Here is a 19,758-nt window from a genome sequence, read left to right as displayed (position 1 = left end):
ATGTTGGCAGCTTGAAGAAATTAAACAGTATGAGCGTGGAGAAAGAGAGAGAAGAAATATAAGAAAGATGTGACTATACATCGACTTTGCTGCCCTACTCGTGGGGAGGGGAGTAAGGGTGGACAAAAGCAAGAGAGAGAGAAACGAGGGGACACATTTCACAACACACATAATGTGCATGGCTAACACAAGTGGTCGCCCAATGCTTGAATGCGAAGATTCGCTGGAGCATAACGTTTCGACAAGAAGTCTTGTTTTTTCTTCAAAGCTGCTACTTGAAGAAGACAAGACCTGACTGCGTGTATGAGTGTGCTTTGTACATTCTCCTCAAACCACCAAAAAATTAGTAGGTAGGAACAAGTGTGGAAATGGTTGTGTGGGAGGGAAAGAAGAAAGGGGCCAGCCGGCGTGCCGAATCGCTTAGGTCAAAGGTTTCGTCTGACTCACCCGATTCGGCACAACGCCCTAGTGCAGCGTTTCGCGACTTTATCGCAACGGGAAGGGTGTATGCGCAAGATTATCAGGATGACAATCTTTGCTTCCACACCTCTCTCTCTCTCTCTCCCTTTGTCGCTTCTAGGCGTCGCTAAGCGACGGAGTTATGGGCGCCACTGAGAATGGCATCAGTCGTAGAACTTGCGGGAGCACTCCCTCGTGGCCAAAATATGTTGTGTGTCAGTACAAAAAGAATGTTAAAAGGTAGATGCATCAGGTATATACCCACTTCTTCAGTTCTTGGTTCGTGTTCTTCGTCTTTTTCTTCATCTTCGCTCTTTCTTCTTTCTAGACTCCAAACATAGAACCGCGACCGATTGATATCAAACTGGAATTGAATGTTTCCAGGTCGAATCCGCGCGTCGCTGATCGTTTCTGAATGACTTCGGACAAAAAAGAGAGACGCGATTTGGGCTTTGCCACTACCGATGTTCAGCATTCACGCACTGTTTCCTCCCCCTGTCCACCTGCTACATCCTCTCTGGCATCCTCCCTCGGTCTGCTGGATTCGTGGACGATTCCAAACGATCCGCGAAGAGTCGCTGGACACAAAGTTATGTTCGGTTACACCACTGAAGGGAAAGTCTTGTATGTTGGACTAGAAACTTCGAAAACCCAGTTTGAAGGTGATCGAGTTACTATACAGGCGCAAGAATTTGTGTCTTGGGTTGTGTTTCTGTGGGGAAGAGGGGGGGGGGGAGAGGACTAGAAAGTTTTGCTACAATATTTACTAAAGGGTACTCTGGCGCTGCGATGGTTCAGCCACCACGGGAATGATGTTTAGTACGCGGGATTCGCCCAATATATGCACTTCAATCTCACGTGTGGCTTTGTTCACGGTTGTGCTTTGGCATTTGTTTCGGGTGGAAGGGTGGTTCGTTGCGAACTTCGTAAGTCTAGTCTGATTGGTGAACCTAGAAAGCTTAAGGCGATGACGTGGATCTGTCGAACATTTGCTGAATCCTGACTTCAGACAAAGCGGATGCAGGCCACACGCAGCCAAACGAAGCCGGAAGAACGAAGTTTAGACAAATCCATTTACGACCCATAATTCCCATTCTGGCTGTAGCGCCATGCGATGTGGCTGCCATGGGCGCTAGCGCCAGAGTTCCCTCTGGTGTATTTGTAGCAAACTCCATGATTGTGCCAACTTTATTGAATATCCCGCGCATTGATGGCGTACGTCTAGGTGCCTCCACATGCAGTAGAGGAACCCTGCCTATCGGTGTATACGTTTGCGCGTGATTAGTTGTACCTAGTACTTGATCATCCATTGATTACCGGGTGGTGTCACCATGTCCGGGCCAATCGTGTTCACACCTACAGTAGTCTGCAAATGCCAAAGGAGGTTTCGGAAAAGAAGGAGGAGGAGGAGGAAGGGAAGAAATGAAAGGCAGGGAGGTCAACCAGACGCACGTCCGGTTTGCTACCCTGCACTGGGGGAAGTGGTGAGGGGATTAAAGGAGAAGAGAGAGAGAAGTGAAGGGCAACGTGTGTGTAGATGTGACCTTGTTCATTGCACGCTTATAAGCGGTCGCGTAGTCCGGTCGTCTTTAGAAAACTTAGCAATGCCCGCGTCGCTTTGCTGGCCTGCGACGCGTACAGCCATGAACCAACGATCTTCTCTTCGGAGAAAGGTCTACTGTCTAGTGTCTCTAACGTTTCGAGTAGCAAGTTGCGTTCGCTCGCAAAACGTTCACATGAACACAGTAGATGTTCTATTGTCTCGTCAGTGTCACACGATTCACATCGGGAGCTATCCGCCATTCCTATGCAAAAGGAGTACGCCTTTGTAAAAGCTACTCCTAACCACAGGTGGCACAGTAAAGTTGCATCCTGGCGGGAGAGGTCCGATAGAACTTGAAGCTTTCTCGATGGGTCCAATTTGTGTAGGCGGCGGAAAAGAAAAATCACAACTCTCCACTGCAGCACGAAATCAACTACGGAAGTTCACTTAACAAAGACGCTGTCAAAAACTCTCGTCAACTCTCGGACACCGGGCTATGCCGTATTCACATGACTGTTAGTCGTATCAAGTGTAAGACGCCTCTCCCCTCTCCACCAGTTCTAAATAAAAAATTCCCACTGCAAAATTAGAAGACACAAAAAGAAAAAAAAAAACGACGCCAACTACGTGCGTTGTCAGGACGAATGGTGGCGCTACAGTTGGAGTCCTGTCTCGCATTTCGCAGGCCTGTCCTCCTATGAAGCAACGCGTGAATATTTCACAACTAGCCCCGAAACGTGTTGCGTAGAGGCAAAAAAAAAAAAAAAACAAGAATTTCTGGTGTTTAAAGTTGGTTTCACGGTAGTGCTTCGCAGCTATGCAGAAAAGCTAGCGTTGCAACAGTATGTGGGGATTTCTGTTTAGAAAAGAGAAAGAAATGGAGAGGAAAGGCAGGGAGCTTAACCAAGCTTTGGCTCAGTCGGCTACCCTACATTTGGGTGGAGGGGAAAGGGGGCACAATAGAAAGGAAAGAGAAAGAAAAGAAGAAGAGTAAGAAGGCGGATGAACGGTCAGCTCGAGACTACGCAACCCGGTGTCGCGCTATTCGTTCCCAAACGCTCGGGAAGTCCGATCGTCCTGAAGAAACACAATAGAGCTTTCGTGGCCTTGCGCGTATGCGAGATGATCGGCCAAGGTTCCAATATCTTGTTTTTCCAATAGTAGTCTTGAATACAAGTGACAGTGTTTTCTCTTCCATACCACATAGTTGAGTCCGCTATGAAGGGCGGTGGCATGTGCTCCAGCGTCCACTCGCAGGCGCAAATGTCGAATGCCGCACTTACTGGCCATTCCGATGAGACACGAACACGCATTCGTAAATGTCACGCCCAACCACACGCGACACAGCACAGGTTCATCGCGTCTTGAGATGGCGGACGGCAAACAAAGCTGCAAATTTGCGTCGATCGAATGCAGGCGCGCGTCGCAGAAACCCTGCGCATTCCGTTGTAGAAGCGTGATACGGCGAGCAAGCGTATGCAGTCGCCGTATCATCCTAATTAGCGAATTGTGACGTGGGTGTGGATTATACGCAAGAAAATACATGATGATGATGATGAGTAGTTTTTAGTGGCGCAAGGGCCAATTGATGGCCAAAGAGCGCCATTTCAATTGACTACAGATATGAACAATGGTATGGTGCGTGGCTGTAAAGGGGCCTTAAAATTCCTCGCTCTAACGCGGGTTAAAACATGAAAGTAATAAAATCATGACAGTGGCGTGACATATGTGTAGTGATAGTGGATGGCAAAATGTCATGATAATAAAACCATGATGAAGATGTAGTCACCGCAGCCACGACCACTCTATAGGGGTCGTGCTACGGATGACCTCGAAATATCGGGTGAAAGCTTTGCACATCTTTTAAAAGCGTAAAAAGTGCTTGCAGTTTAAAAAGCGCATCCCTACCGATGAGCATCCCAAGGTGTAGAGGGAGCTGCTGTCGGTAGGGCAGTAAAAAATGCTTTTTTCTTAGAGCATCTAGCTCATTGCACTGGACGAGAATGTGGAGAACCGTAAGGGGCTCTCCACATCTCTCACAATATGGTGGATCGCCGGTAGACAGAAGAAATGAATGTGTTGAATGTGTATGTCCTGTTCTAAGCCTTGTTAGTATTACTTCTGTGTGTCGTGATTTTGATAGTGGCGGCCAATAACCTAGTTGCGGCTTAATAGCATGGAGTTTATTATCTGTGTGTTTATCCCACATGCTCTGCCAATACCCCCTGAGCTTTCGTTTTATAAAAGGTTTTAAGTCAAGTGCAGAGACTGGTGTTGATGCGTTGTCAGTAGTGACATTGGTGCAAGCGGCCAGATTGTCGGCCAAAACATTCCCTTGTATTTCACGGTGCCCTGGAACCCAGCAGACAACGAGCAAGAAAATACAGTATGCGTTGCATGTGGCATCAAAACTCAAACGTAATGTAACCGGGCCATAACGTCCGTGATTTCTCGTTTTCCAGCCGTAGCTACCGGTACTAGTTTCGGCTTCCATTGTAAGTATACCCCCTTATTTGGGATTCGAAATTTAGATAAAAAAATGGGTTGACCTACAACTACGTGACTACAGTACGTCACAGATACATTTACCTGCCGCTATCTTGATTGGCTGTGGTTGCTATTTGGTGTCGATTCACTCTGGTACCGAAACATTCTATGCGAAAACGTCACAATCCTTGCAAACGTCACGGTATTTTGTACGAGCCCGTAATATGCTCAAACCGTGTCGTGACGTCAGCGCACAGTAAAAAAAAAAGGAACCAATCTTCGAAAAGCAAGGCATAACTAAAAATTCCTGGGTGCACTCGCGCTTACCGGTATGCCTTTTCTAGCTCTTCAGTGATCGGCATTTCATTTGACTCAAGAAAAAAAAACGACAAGTGAAGATTTTTGGAGCTACCCTTTCACGACTGGGACTTGGCTGTGGCACAGGCGTTACTCAGCGACGCGTGGAACTCCCGCTATAGTGTAAAGGCAGCACCTTCCAGTTCTGTTTCTCGTGGCGTACGAAGAACCAACGTGCAGTTCGTTCCAGAGGTCACACTTTCGCACTTACCAAAACAAGAAAGCGCGAAATCGCGAGGAAAAAAAAACAACAAGAACGGAAAGACAGTTTTGAAAATTAACGCCGAATTTCGTTCTAACTCGTGCTTTTCAATCAACACGTCTCCCAACCTGAGCGAACGTGACTTGACACAGTGCGAGGGTTAGCAAGCAGCGCTGTAATGCGTTCGCTTCAGCTTACACACTCCAGCCTCCTCGTGAGTGCAACAGAAACTCTTTTCGCGAGTATTTCTAAACCAATTATACTACTCTGCTCGCGCTCTCCGCACGTGGTTGCTTTCGTAAAGCAGTCACGCGCCGCCTGTAATTGCAATGTTGCTGGCACCGCTACTGCCAAGCTTAACTCTGCCTTTGGTAACTCTCGTTTTTTTTTTCCCGAGTTACGAACACGTGCTCGAATATCGCCTCCTAAATCTTCTCGTTCGCTGCCGCGGAATCGAAGCAACCACTCAACTCAATTTAGAGGAAAGCCTCCTCCTTTCCTTTTTTCATTTTTTCACACAGTCAAAAAGTTATCAAAAACGTGTCGCGTCTGTGCATAGACAGTCTCCGCGCCAATTCCGTGCAGCGCTGTTGTATGCCAGTCCGTTTTTTTTTTTTTTTTCGCGGTGTCACGCAGCTTGAGGCCTTACCCTAGCGGACGAGTGGTGAAACTCTGTGGTAGGACCTCCGCATGCCGTTCGATCTCGGAGGCTATTCTTCTGGAGATGCGGGATATCCCGGATCACCCCGGAAAGCCCCCTCTCCCTCCACTAGGCTTCTTACCAAGATTGCAGAAAAAAGCGGATAATGAAAACGGTGGATCCCTTAAATAAGATGTCTGCCAAGTTTTCTAAAGACATGGACATTGGCAAGAAGGGGGGGGGGGGGGAGGGGGGGAGCGAAAACTGCTTGCCCCACCCCACAGTCCCAAGTCAAGCTACCTCTAACCTTTTTCTCCGTAACCGCTATAGAACACAGGTTCGCAGCATCCAAGACAAAATACGGCTGCTGCTCATGCCCAAAGATAGAAGAACGGCGTCTCACCCAATGCATGCTACTAATTGCAGCGCGAGGCTGTCCATTCAATCAGCGTCGGTGACCCCCCGTTCGGTGACCCCCCGAGGTTTACAATATGTTGGGGGGAATTCTTTTATTCTGGTCCTCTCGGTTCTGATTGGCTTAAGAGTCCTCCCGTGGTTTCATTGAACTGCGTGAGAGATGTCAGCGTTTTCCTCCTTTTCAATCCAAAATCCAGTCTTCCTTCCGTCCCTATTGAGTCAGCTTCCACACTCAACTTCTATACCGTTCGTTATGGACTAATGAAAACTCATACACATCATATAGCTCCTCATGAACGAGAAATCAGTGCATTTACAAAAAGTGTTTGACGATTTAGAGTCCATGGTACTATACTATGGCAGAGCAGATAGCCGCCCCTGTGGATAGCCGCCCCTGTGTGATCAAAAAGCCTTTCGGAAAAAAAGTATTCAACCATATGAGAGTACCTTGCACCCTACATATGGGAGAGCAACAAGCCAAACAGCTACCCCGCCACGGTGGTCTAGTGGCTAAGGTACTCGGCTGCTGACCCGCATGTCACGGGATAGAATCCCGGCTGTGGCGGCTGCATTTCCGATGGAGGCGGAAATGTTGTAGGCCCGTGTGCTCAGATTTGGGTCCATGTTAAAGAACCCCGGGTGGTCAAAATTTCCGGAGCCCTCCTCTACGGCGTCTCTCATAACCAAATGGTGGTTTTGGGATGTTAAACCCCACAAACCAATCAAAAGCCAAACAGCAGACTATACACACCAGCCACCGTTGCTTACACCAAGTATGTCATGAGTAAATCAAATACCTAACGAAAGGGCCAGAATACACTACTCTTAAGAGCCTCCACATCTTCTCTGATCAGCTTGCTGATTCCCACTGCGCCTATGATTATCACGAGGAGCAACTTTATAGGAAATAATATTAGAGAAGCTCTTTGTGGCCTCTACTTGTTTTCTCTAATCAAGCATCGCTGAATGGCAGGTAATAATTCCCGAAATTCCGTGAGGTCTTTGAAATTAAGGATTACAGCCATCCATAAGTTTGCCGCGACTGAGTCGACCTGAAGCGTCGTGGTACTCGGAGACATGGAGAAAGCAATGACAACATACGCTTGGTTGCAACCAAGGTTACAACAATTCCAGCGGGTAGACTTCTCGGCTAAATCATCAACCAGATAAAGTAGCAGTGACGCGCATCCGTCGAACCACTGGCGTCAGCACTAACATATCGACAAGCCATCGCAACTTAAACATAAAAAGAAAAAAATTCATAGCATATCCATGGAGTGAATTATGATAAGTGTAGCGAAGCCTACGTCCGTTCGTCTGTCTATCCGTCGACGAGCACGAGCCGCCGCGGCCGTCCACACCCGCCGTCTGCACCCGCCGCTCCCCTTCGTCCATGCCCCAACAACAACCCGACACGTACGGCAACGATCCAGGAGATTGAGAGAGGCACTCATTCCCCGCGCACCCAGGCACAGCCCGCGCAGCAGCCAATCGGACAGTAGCGGTACAGCGCCATCTAGAATATACTCACTCAACTGCAGTTTGTGTGTACTTCTATGAGACAGCGTCATCTATTATACTGCTCAGGAGATACCGCCGGTTACACCTAATGCGGGACAAGGTCAGACCAACGCCTCCTCTAGAAAGATGTCTGAGGAATGGCTAGCGCTCCCAGCGGAGTTGGCCTGCCTTCAGTTTTAAACAAGCTCCGCGCGGTGGCGCCCGCGACCGACACTATCATCACGGCGGCGGGCGGTGCCAGCTAAGCGTTTTTCATCTGCGGCCCATAGGGGCACGTCAGTCGAGAGTTGTTCGAAGCCTGTAAATGTGCACCACTGTTTCGGGGGCTATGCAAAGTGTTGCGTTGTTACACCGTCCGCCACTGGTGACGCTAGCGACCGAGAACATTTTAAAATGAAGGAGGGAAAGGGTGTGGCAGCTGTTTTTCTTCTCATGCGGCAGGCATCTTTCTAGAGGAGGCATTGGTCAGTCTGTATTTTCTTTAGAAGCTTCGCTCCTAAAGAAAATACAGACTGTTTCTATAGCAACCGGCGAGACTGGTGGCACTGGCGTTCAGCGAGCGTCGCGTTTGTCACTCGCGAAGTCACGCAGTCAGTAGCTTTAGTTTCTCGCGTGCCTTAGACGAGTTCCCTATTAGGCGTTTTGTCATACCCGTTTGCGAAATGAACTTGTAATGAAGTAAGCAGCTGTGCAGGAAATCTGACAATATAAAACGTCTGAGTGCTTCGTTAGTGGTTGCCGATCAGGTTATCCCATGGCAACAACATTTTTTTATTCATTGTTCTAAAGCGATGGCCAGGAACGTGCGTTGAGCACGAAGGATGCAGTTTGCCGCGAGCACTTCGCAGATTATATGATTCCGAAGAAAAGATACTTAGAAGAGCTAGCAGGAAAAATTCTGATCGACGCGCCAGAAAGAAACGTTCTTTCAGAAGAAGCAGTTTCTTGTCTTTTTACCTCTTATTCTATACACCCTTCATTGAAATCCAGGAAAGGAAAGCTATACCTAATCTCTGTCCCGACGGGTGTCAGTCTTCGGCTGATCTCGAGGATCTCAATAAAGTTATTTATACCATATTTCACGGGGCATGGGCATTTGTTTTATGTTTATGCAGCACAATGAGACGTTTCAATAAGTAGTGATTTTTTCGGTTACTGGCGAAGTGAGGACTTCTTTCACAGTATTATTTTATGCACTGTTTTGTTGTTGTTGTTGTTGTCGTCGTCGTTGTTGTTGTTGTTGTTGTTGTTGTTGTTGTTGTTGTTGTTCTTGGTATGGCTCGAGTGGTGTTTTTTTTTTAATGCGCCGATTGCTCGAAGCGAAAAAAAAAAATCGGCAAATCCCATGTACCTACGAATCGACGTTTTGCGAAGCATTTGAAGGGAAAGTGACCGTGTTTCAATTTTTTTTATTGAGCAACACGCCATGAAATGACGCTAAATATATGTGCAAGTGTTGCACGCACAGACGTATGTTGAAGAGTTGCAGATGGTTCCATAACCAGTTGTTTGCACTTGCGCAACGATGCCAAGTGTAACATGCGTATTAGCAAAACCAGAAGCTGATATGAAGCGCTGATGCTCGCGAGGATGCTTGCCCTGGACACTGCTACATAAATCAACTTCAGCCCATGGCAACTAACCACAATGGACGTTAACCCGACGGGACAGCTGTATCAAATTAGTTCATATGTAATGTTTATAAAATTGGGTAGGCAGCACTGCAACCACTAGTTTCACGAAGATTAGCGTCTATTTGTAAAGCAGTTCGGAGACCTGGTATAGTTTTGCGGTAAAACGATTCATCGCCACGCAGAATACTTGGGTTCGATTCCAGCTGGGACCCTGACATTTATTCTGTGCATTCATCGGGTCGACGCTACAGATGTCGGGTATTCCTTAACGCTCACGCGTTAAAAACGCCCATGTGCGTTATCGTCGTTCCTGGGTAGATACCACCTGTGGCACATACCCGCATGCCAGTGGCACATACTCGCCCGTCTGTATGTGCCACTGTCTGGTAGGAAGTGTTTGACGACGTATGCGACGAGATTGTAACTTTATTCATGTCTTGACCAGCACGTCATTTTCGTCGAACCATCTTACCCTCCCATGTTCATTTTAGTTCACGCCAAGTTAAGGAGGTGAGCACGAGAGCATCGAAACCTAAGCGGCTAGATTAGATAGATAGATAGATAGATAGATAGATAGATAGATAGATAGATAGATAGATAGATAGATAGATAGATAGATAGATAGATAGATAGATAGATAGATAGATAGATAGATAGATAGATAGATAGATAGATAGATAGATAGATAGATAGATAGATAGATAGATAGATAGATAGATAGATAGATAGATAGATAGATAGATAGATAGATAGATAGATAGATAGATAGATAGATAGATACGCTCAATGTCACCGAATTTCGATAACAAATGCGTCGCATTTTAAAATAATTTCAGCATCTCCATGGAGTGAATGATGGTGAGGTGGGCGAAGCTCCGGAGGTTTTTACGTTGACACCGTGAATCCCCCGAGGAGCAGCATGCGGGTCTCTCGCATTCCGGGGTCCTTCTCGTTGAGCCCGTTTCGCGGCGACTTCCTTGGCACGCACCGTATCGGGATCCGCCTGGCGCCACCGTCGCTCACTCGGTGGCCGCCTCTCGAGTCACCAAGCGCGATCCCACACGCACGGCGACGATCCAGGAGAATGAATCGGGCGCGCCGGCGCAGACCCGCGCAGCAGCCAATCGGAGAGCAGCGGCACTTCCAACGCCATCTAGTGTCCATTCACCCAACCACTGCATTGCACACATCTCTATGGGACAGCGCCATATAGAAAACTATGCTAGAAATGGCGATGACAACGCGGAATGCGTATAGTGTCATCTTGTATATCTTCACTCAACTTCAGTTTGCATACGATGGATGGATGGATGGATGGATGGATGGATATGGCTGTACCCTTTAGATCGGGCGGTGGCTAGCGCCACCAAGCCGTAATACTTAATGAACCAAAAACTAGATTTTTTTTTCTTTAAAAGGTGAGTTTGAGGATTCGTACTTTGCAGTGAAGGGTTTAATTTTCACTCGTGCCTTCACTTTAGCCACAAATCAGATAACCTCCTTCTAGTTAAGTCTACCCGCTTAAAGTCTATTTTGCCCTCCCGGTCCCTAAACCCCCATACGTCTCTATGAGACAGCGCCATCTATTGCATGATAAGGGAGACGCTACCGGGTACGCCGGAGGGATATGAGGGATTGCCCAATACCGTAAGGAGCTTCGCCCCTAAAAATTGAGAGTTTCCCGTGCACGGTAAGAAGGGAGGATGAGAGAAGCGAGAATATATGTGCAGTTCCCCCGTAAACATGTCCTCGCAACTGTTAATCAAAGAGCCGTCAGCATTGGCCCGTACGTTTATCATTCGAGCCGCGAAAATAGAATTCGGTGCAACACCAAAACGGTATAACTACACTCTTAATCATGTCACGCTTGAGGTTTGAGATATAGAATGAAAACTAGACCGCTGTCATCTAGTTTCCTGCTTATAGCCAGCACATTACCCGCGGTATGTGAGTGACACAGAATTGGTCTCGGTATTTAAGTAGTTGCTTGTCTTTTTTTAGGAGCAATCGCGTGGTCTTGTTGAAGTCTTTCTTTGCTGGTCATCAAAAGCACGTGCGTCCCACCATGCTATTAGTGCGTGCCCAAGATCCAGCTTGCCGATCCGAGTGCACGAACACTAGAGCATTTAAAAATAGAGCCGCTGCATACAAAATTTTCGAGTAAATGTCAATCATGTACGTGTCTCTCTCAAGCCCCGAGAAGTATTAAGTTACTGCAGGACGTGCGAGAACCACCTCCAAAAATACCAGCATGCTCTTCATAGAGAAGCATTGAAACACGCTTGCCGCGCGTCTCAAACCACACCGTCATGCTTGCTAGGAACAATGACCATGTGTAACTGATTGATTGATTGATTGATTCATTTGTGGGGTTTAACGTTCCAAAACCACCATTTGATTATGAGAGACGCCATAGTGGAGGGCTCCGGAAATTTCTACCACCTGGTGTTCTTTAACGTGCACCCAAATTTGAGCACACGGGCTTACAACATTTCCGCACTCCATCGGGAATGCAGCCGCCGCAGCCGGGATTCGATCCCGCGAACTTCGGGTCAGCAGTTGAGTACCTTAGCCACTAGACCACCGCGGCGGGGCATAGGCGGCAGGTTGTGCAGACAGCCGTCTAAAATGGTGGATAGCTTGCCTGTGGACGCTGTTGTCCGCAGCTAGTATACCTCACGTATAAGCTACAAGCTTTCGTTTACGCCTGAATTACCACGCGAGGACTTTTCATACGAGCATGTTAGGTATATCGTTACGACGTCAGGCTTTCCATGTTTCTGCTGAGAACGACAGCAATTCCGGCCGCCTTTCGGGTGCTCTGTAAGACAGGTGTTTACGTTTGTATACAGGTGATCGTCGCCCAGTAACTGCGGACTATGCACTCGAACCTTCAGACACGTTTCGCAGCATTGTTTCAGGTGGGGAATCAGGAAGCAGATACTCGTTTTTACGAGTTCAAAAAAAAAAAAACTCTTCCTGTGGCTTATCGAAAAACAAAATGTTCGGCGCTTATAGTGGTGCCCTCTTTAATAAAATCAACTTCTGCGTCAAGCGCGTACTCTTTGCGATCTATCGCGTCCTGTTTTGGATTTGATTGATTGATATGTGGGGTTTATCGTCCCCAAACCACCGCATAATTATGAGAGACGCCGTAGTGGAGGGCTCCGGAAATTTCGACCACCCATGGGGTTCTTTAACGTGCACCCAAATATGAGCACACGGGCCTACAACATTTCCGCCTCCATCGGAAATGCAGCCGCCGCAGCCGGGATTCGATCCCGCGACCTGCGGGTCAGCAGCCGAGTACCTTAGCCACCAGACCACCGCGTTGGGGCGTCCTGTTCTAGATCATGCGACTTTCGGTTTTTCTATCTTTAATGACCGTTAGGATCATATGAACGAGATTCGACACTGTTCGCCATTCTTCGAGCCATGCCAGCGCCGGTGATGCTGCAGGGTTCTGCGACGAGCACTAAGTGACAAACCAGCGCTGTCCCTGGCACCGCTGTTTCTCGAGGGCATAAGGGATTGCTCGCAGGACAGGTCCATGCTCTCTCTCTCTCTCTCTCTCTCTCTCTCTCTCTCTCTCTCTCTCTCTCTCTCTCTCTCTCTCTCTCTCACACACACACACACACACACACACACACAACACACACACACACAACACACACACACACACACACACACACACACACACACTTACAGAGCGTTCCCATCCTCGCGCCTTGATTAAGCAGCTCGCTTCACGGCGGGCAGCAACTCGGCCGGAGATAACGAGGACTCCTCGCGACTCCCGTAGCTCCATGCTTCTCCGCATAGCACCGCGTCGAGTGTCCCGGAGGCTGTACTTAACCGCGCCTCCCTGGAGCAATCTCGAGGGTGCCATTTATTTCGAGGGTGCCGTCTAGCTCGTTAGCTACACGGTGATAGTGTCGCGCGCGCCGTTTGGTACCCCGGGATGGAGGACTAATATACGGTGGAGACTGTGCATCGAACCTTGCCCGTGTTGCACCTATGCTGTAAACATTAGGACGGATGCATGCAAAAGTAACGCGAATGAAGGAAAATTGGAGGAAAAGAACGGCAGGGAAGTTAACCAGCCTAAAAGCAGCCAGTATGCTACCCTGCGCATGGGAGAGAGATGGGGGAGATGAAAGATAGAAAGCAGAGGATAATGCAAAGCCAAGGTGGGAGCCGACAGATGGAAAACCACGAAGCACGAATATAGGTTGAACCAGCAGGATAAAACGCCTCAGACAGGACGATCGACGTTTGGAATGGAAAACCTGTCAATGTTTGTCAAAGACGTCTTGTCAACTTGGGTCATCCTTCTTATCCTTCCCCTCGTTGGCCAAGTTGGCCAAGAGTGGCAAGACGCCTTCGACAAAGACGGGCCTTCTTGTCGAAACATCGGTCAGCCTGTCTAAGACACCTTCTCCTGCTCGTTCAACCTATAGTCGCGTAGTGAGTGATTATGCAGTGTTGGCGATTGCATTGAATAATTGGTGGAGGGAGTGTTGGACGTTAGCGTAGTGTCAATTTATCGAAGAAGCACTGAGCAGATGAAAGTGCGCTGGGTCTCTGTACGCTTTGGGTCGTCAATGCCACCGTCATCGGCAGCACTTATACTTCCTTAGGGCGAAAACCTTAGACGCCTCTTTACACGCGAAAAGGCATGTGGACGCCGACGTCAGCCTCGACATCCACGCGAACGATGCAAAAGTCGCGCGAAGACTGTGTATCTTCATGTTCTATATATTTGTTGTAGAAAGTGACAGTGCCGGGACAGTAAGAGATGCAAAACTGCTTGATTTGGCAGACGAGGAAATAATATACACGTTAGGCCCGTGTGCTCAGATTCGGGTGCACGTTAAAGAACCCCCAGGTGGTCGAAATTTCAGGAGCCCTCCACTACCAACGTTTATATATAAGTATCTAAAAACGTTGTCCACTACAGCGTCTCTCATAATCATATGGCGGTTTTGGGATGTTAAACTCCACATATAAATCAATCGAAATAGCATATAAGTTGCTTGTATGACGTAACATAAGACGGTGAGGCATTTTTGACACGTCTTGGCAGTGCACTTCTTATCACTACAAGAAGTATTGAATGTGCGCACACCCCCTTAAACGTATGCACACACACGACGGAGGGTGAATACAGAAAAAAAATGTGGGACGCCACATAGTACGATTTCACCGCATTCATTCTTCAGTACTCTTGTCTATCTTTCATCTCCCCCATCCCCCTCCCATGCACAGGGTAGCAAACCGGCTGCCTAATAGGCTGGTTAACCTCACTGTCGTTCTTTTCCTCCTATTTTCCTTCCTTCCTTCCTTGTCAAGAAGTTTCAGCAAGTGAAACGTAAGTTTTTCATAATAATTATGGGGATTTAACGTCCCGAAACCACGATATAATTATGAGAGACGCAGTAATGAAGGGCTCCGGAAATTTCGACCTCGTGGGGTTCTTTAACGTGCACCTAAATTTAAGCCCACGGCTTCAAGCATTTTCGCGTCCACCGAAAATGCGGTCGCCGCGGCCTGGATTCGATCCCGCGACCGGAAACTCAAGTTGCACATCGCAAATAAACTAAGGGTGGATTCTCATTAAGGTTTCAGGTATCCACGAGCGTACTTATAAGGTGTACGTTGAACACTCGCTTTTCTTCTTGGTTACGGGGTTTTTCTTTTTTCTGACGACACACCCCGGTCATTTCCCTTCCTGTGCATTCCTCCTGGCACTGTCTGAAGCTCCCTTTTGACTAAGCCAGCTTGCGGAAAGCACGCTAGCGGGATGCACCAACTAGAACACACACACAAGAAAAACGGGAACAGTTGATTTCAAAATTGGAAGTCGGCGCGTCCAAGTCAGTTATACACAGCCGGACGACGTTACGCAAACCGGAGAAACTAAGAAAAAGGGAACTAACAATAGCAAAAACGTCGCTAGGCCACCGATGGCTGTTCTGGACAGGAGGCACGCGAGCTGAAGAAGCTTTTTCGCAACTGTCCGGCGAATAGCATCGAATTACACGACATCCGACTGGAAAGACAAGACCCGTTGGGGGGAGGTCCACCCTGGCTCGCACGACACGGTATTTTTATCCGCAGCGAAAGTGGCTGCCTGGGGCTATCATTCGTCTCGTTCTTCTTCGTTCTTCTTGCGCAACGATCTCCTTGTCTTTCACTGACCGAGTCGCGTCTTCTTTTCTTATTACCCTTGTTTACCCCATCGCTGGGGTGGTCTGTTCTATTCTTGTTTACCTTTGCCCGTTGACTATTATCACTGAAGTCGCGTCTCGATCGACTGGACACTTGAGTACGGCGGCTGTGGACCCAACATGCTTGCCTCACACTGACACTGGTATACTCTCTCTAGCTTTTACTGCCAGTGTCGTCCGCTATGCACCGAAAATGGAGCAGGCGAGATTCCAGTACGTAGTAATTTTTTGCCTCTCTTTCTTTGAATGTCTGCGGCCAAGTTCCGGTGTCAACACGTGTTTGCGACATTGATTTTGCAGTCCTGTCCCCGGTGCCTGAGCAAGTTAGGACCTGTCATGTTCTTACTTGAGGCACTCAGTTTGGGTTTGGTTTTCCCACCTCCTCGTGAAGCGTTGTCAGAATGAAAGCCACTTCTGTATTGCACATGTCGGCCGCGAAGATGCGTACGAGCAAAGCTTTGCACGGCTTCTTTGGCGATATTCGCAATTCATGCGTATCGTGGCGCCGCGTGGAGGCAGGCGAGTCAAGTACTTCGGGAAGTACGGGCGGCTTGCGGTCGTGTGTCACTCGATGCGCGGGCGCGTTTCAGTTAGTTTTTTTTTTTTAATTCAATCATTTCTGCGGCATTACTTTCCAAAACCCAGATACGATGGATGGCAAACAAAGACAGGGAGGTAAATTGGACGCGCATCCGGCTTCCTACCCTGCACTGGGAAAGAGAAAATGTGTGAAAAGAGAAACCGAAGAAAAGGGGGCGGATAGACACGAAAACGGGCATACTTGGGGGAAGTCTGCAGGCGCTCAGAGCTGTTAACTTCAGGGTGTTTCAGTTGCGTTTGCATTGGCTTCTGCGTCTCCGAAGCACATACTCATGGTCCTAAAATATTGGTGGCATAAAATGGTCTAAAAGAGCACTTAAACAATTCCGGGTTCAGAGACGCTGTGGAGGGGTTTCTTTCTCGCCTTAACTACCCTTCCTAACGGCGCTAGCTCCTCCTCGAAACTTATTTCTTGACACGCAAACAATGTAAGCATTAATGATTTTACGCTTTTCGGCTGCCTGTTGATATCCCAGCCGGCGCAGTCGAAGACGCGCAGAACGAACTGAAATTAGTTTATCGCGCATGAAAATCATGCTATAGACAAGGTGGAATGGAAGTTCGACAGTATGACAAAACAGATACAGGAGACAATCGACAACTGGTATACCTCGTATATGGACCGATCAAGAAATTATTTCCTCTCGGCGTTTCAGTCACAAGTTGTGCCTAAAATACAGGAAATGCCATGAGAGATTAACGCGATCATTTCTTTTTAGGAGCCCTTTTTTGTCTAGTTCGTTCAGAAGCATATGAAGTGGGTATGTGTGGGTGTCAGACCGAGCGCAGCTCCACGGGGCGTGCTCTCTTCGGTTCCGCAGGAGTCGCATGTAGGAGGTGTCCGCAATTCCAATCGTAAACTGCCAGGTGGCAATCGTTCTTTGCAAGTGGAGATATGTGGCCTGGAGCTGCGAGTCTCCAGCCTGTTCCTATCGCATGTCTTGCCCTCCAGTGCTCTGCTATCCACTAAAGCGGCAGTGGGCGCGATGGAGGGTCTTTACTATCCACCAGCTGTAACACCACAGTGCCTGCACTAATAGTGACGTCGATGCAGTCGACATAGGATCACAATGGGAATCGGGATTTATTACAGCAAGTTCACTTTTTTATGAGCCTTACATACAGGAGGACCCCCCGGAGTCGGAGACAGAACTGGTGCCTTGGTGTGCATAAAACATGAAAGGAAAGTACACTTGGTATTGAATTGACAATTAGAGAAGGAAATTACGATTGTAACCATGTTGTAGCGGGTGAAAGAGTGACGAAGCGGTGCCAGGAACAGACGCAGAACAGCTTTATTTGCAGGCGAAGTATATGTAGGCTGCTTGCCTATAACACAAGATGGTGAATGACGTTTGGCATGTGTTGGCACTGCACTTCTTATCAATTCTCTCTTTCTTTTAAAGCTAGAGTATTTTCATTCGTAGTCGGTAAGATCTTTTTGAGACCGGAGGAGTCAGGGGCACCTATTTAGCTGGAAGCGATGTTGGCGGTGTTGACGAAGTGACGGGAACGGCGTCATTGCGTGCTGGAGTTGCCAGGCTTCTGACGTCTGCTGATCCCCGCTGTCAGGACTGGATGGTGCTGAATCGAGAGCCGTCGCCTTTGGTGCCCGGAGTGACTTAGGCGCCCGCAGGTGAACCCGGTTCATGTGACGCCGTTACGAGCCGCGAACATTCAGTGCCTTCGATGACGCCTCACCACCGCCTCCCGTGTCCAAAGCTGCTGACCCACACCAGGTCCCCGGACTGGAATCTGGAAGGCTACGAATGGCTCCCGTGATAGAGATGTCACAAAAGTATCCAAGCGTGAACGAACTTTGTAATTAAGCATCAGTTGCGAAGGAGATTGCCGCACGGTAGGGGAGTGCGTCAGTAGCCTGGAAATACTGGCGCTAGATTTACTCCGAGGTCGTTCAACGTCGCATACTTGAGAAGGTCATTCTTTACGGTGTGTTCTGCGCCCTTCGCAAGGCCGTTAAACTGTGTGTGATACGGGGCGCTGCGCAGATGAGTTATGTCTGTCATGAACTACTCAAACTGCTCACTTGCAAACTGAGGCCCGTTATCTTACACTATCAATTACAGCAGGCCAAAACACGTGAATAATCCGCGAAGCCGCGCGATTGTGACTTCGGTGATTGCCGAGCGGACCGGGAGTGCCTCGATCCATTTCGTGAGCGAGTCGACGACTATATTAGCAGCATGTGCCCCCTGCATTGGCTTGGTATAATCAGTGTGAAGCCGTGACCACCTCGTCCCTGTTTCTGACCTACTAATGGACTCCTGGCGATGTGGCATTGGTTGTGGTTGTACACGCGACATGCATGAGCGTGCGAGATTGTCGATCTCACCATCCAAACCCTGGCCACCAGAACAGCGTCCGAGCCACTCTTGTCATCGCAGATGCTCTCTGGTGTGACCGGCATAGCTCGAAGGGCATGGGCCCCCGCGCCTTGCAGGGTATAATGCGAAGTCCCCAGTAGCGCAAGCCTGCTGTGCTGGACAGCTCCAGTCTTCTGCAAAAGTAAGGTTGAAGATGACCGACATGACGAGCGGCGCTTAGGCCAACCATAAAGTACGAATTGCTCGACAACACATGTATTTGAGGTCATCAGTGTCCTTAAAGCACCCACTGACATGAACGAACTGTTAAGAGGCTATGGATAGCACATATTCTGCACGACTGGAAGGTCAGCTAGGACAATCTCCATGTGCCGCTGAAAAAATCGCGGGAGCCTAGGCAACTCCATGCGGGTATAGCGGAAAAGCCCCTTGTGCGTGCTTATCACCGCCAGCTCCTTCGATTCCTCATCCAAGGGTAGGTGGTTATACATTTTTTTTAGATCCAATTAATGGACTGAAAAGCGAGGAATGTAGCGAAGCAAAGTACTTGAAAGTATCCTCGATGCTAGGTAGCGGGTACTGGCCAGTTATGCACGTAGCATTAATTGTGGTTTTAAAATCGCCGCACGTACATGGTGCTTGCTCTTTGGCCAGGTTTGGTTCCTTCGAAAATTGCGGGAAACTGTCCACAGGCTGTCGCGAGGACCTGAGGTACCATTGCACTGTTCAGAGGAAACCACGCGGAAGTATTGACAATCATTGGATTAAATCCCTTCCGTGGAGATTGGGACCACAACACCCTGTAAGGATCACAATGGCAAGGACAGCTTTACCTGCAAACTGGACTTGCAGGTGCATTTCACCGACAATGGACAGTGTGCCCAGGTCAGCTGAGCATCCGTTTGTATTTCGATAAACGCGGCCAGCTGAGCCGATGATTGAGATGCACTTTCGGCGAGATCGTCGAAAACGGCGATTCCGTATCAATGATCATGTTCTGCCTCGTTGCACACCACTACCTCGTTATTATGGTTTAGTCGTGGCGCTAACTTCCTGCGCAGCGGCTTGGTGATCGTTTCAGCTATCCGTCCGTCTATGCGTCCGTCTATCCGTCTGCCTATCCGTCCGTCTGTCCATCCGTCTATCCGTCCGTCTATCTATACCAGTGCGAGTTCACTTCTTTCGAGCAGCATCTGCTGACCTGCGCAATTTCCGACGCCTACTGACGATGCTGTCACGTAACCCAGAGTCAGGACCGACCGGAAATATACACTCATGTGGCACTTTCCGGAGTTCAATTCATAGCATCGGACAGATTCAGTG

At 48.5% G+C, this 19,758-nt stretch overlaps 1 protein-coding gene across 1 annotated transcript in view; it reads left to right on the top strand.

Annotated features, from left to right (window-relative positions):
- LOC119166952 (neuroglobin) overlaps positions 1–19,758 on the top strand; it is a 31,764-nt gene that overhangs the window by 647 nt on the left and 11,359 nt on the right. The gene's annotated exons all lie outside the window — the stretch shown is intronic.

This window comes from Rhipicephalus microplus, chromosome 6 (assembly GCF_043290135.1).
Source record: "Rhipicephalus microplus isolate Deutch F79 chromosome 6, USDA_Rmic, whole genome shotgun sequence".
In the NCBI taxonomy this organism is placed as follows: domain Eukaryota; kingdom Metazoa; phylum Arthropoda; class Arachnida; order Ixodida; family Ixodidae; genus Rhipicephalus; species Rhipicephalus microplus.
This window is presented reverse-complemented; position numbering and strand designations above follow the sequence as displayed.